General features: G+C 38.1%; 1 non-coding gene across 1 annotated transcript; it reads left to right on the forward strand.

The window, feature by feature from the left end:
* The first annotated feature begins 260 nt into the window (after nucleotides 1–260).
* Nucleotides 261–366, forward strand: LOC128289517 (small nucleolar RNA R71). Its single transcript, XR_008279163.1, has one exon. It is a non-coding gene; the product is annotated as a small nucleolar RNA R71 (small nucleolar RNA).
* Nucleotides 367–818: the final 452 nt, after the last annotated feature.

Raw genomic sequence — 818 nt, forward strand, 5'->3', positions numbered from 1 at the left:
GAAATTTACCAAATTGTTCACTCGTGTGGTCTCTTTTCATTGCATTAAGATATGGCACTAGACGTTTATATTCTTTGGCAACTGAATTTTGCTCTTTCTGGCTTACCTCAACCTTATCATTCTTTATTATAATTTCTTGCCTCGGTTCAGGTTCAGGTTAAACAAACCCTTCTTCATCTCGCACAGTAATTGCATCTATTAACTACCTTGTTGAAGGGTTTAAACCATTGTAGAAGGTTTGAACTTGTAGCCATAGAGGTAACCCATGGTGAGGGCACTACCTCAATAAGTCCTTATACCTCTCCCTGCATCATATAGGGTCTCTAAATAGATTTGAATGAAGGAAGAGATATCATTCCTCAACTTGGCTTTCGTAGCCGGTGGGAAGTACTTCAGTAAAAATTTCTCAGTCATTTGAGCCCATGTAATGATGAAACCTCGTGGTAAATAGTTTAACCACTATTTAGCTTTGTTTTTCAACGAGAAAGGGAATAACTGTAGGCGAATGGCGTTGTCAATGACGCCACTAATCTTGAAAGTGTCGCAGATTTCTAGAAAATTAGACAAATGAGTATTTAGATCTTTGTCTTGCAAACCATCGAATTGAACAAACTGTTGTATTTGTAACACCCCTTACCCGTGTTCGACACCGGAACAGGGTATCAGGCATTACCAAAACATACACATGCAATTGTACAAAACCGAGACATAATTTTTACATCCAAATTAAACTTTTCAATTTTCATCACTAAGTCCCTGATAAGGATCTACGAGGCCCAAAACATACTATGGAAGTAGTCCGGACTAAACCGAGAATT

The sequence above is a fragment of the Gossypium arboreum genome, chromosome 2 (assembly GCF_025698485.1).
Source record: "Gossypium arboreum isolate Shixiya-1 chromosome 2, ASM2569848v2, whole genome shotgun sequence".
NCBI classification, from domain to species: domain Eukaryota; kingdom Viridiplantae; phylum Streptophyta; class Magnoliopsida; order Malvales; family Malvaceae; genus Gossypium; species Gossypium arboreum.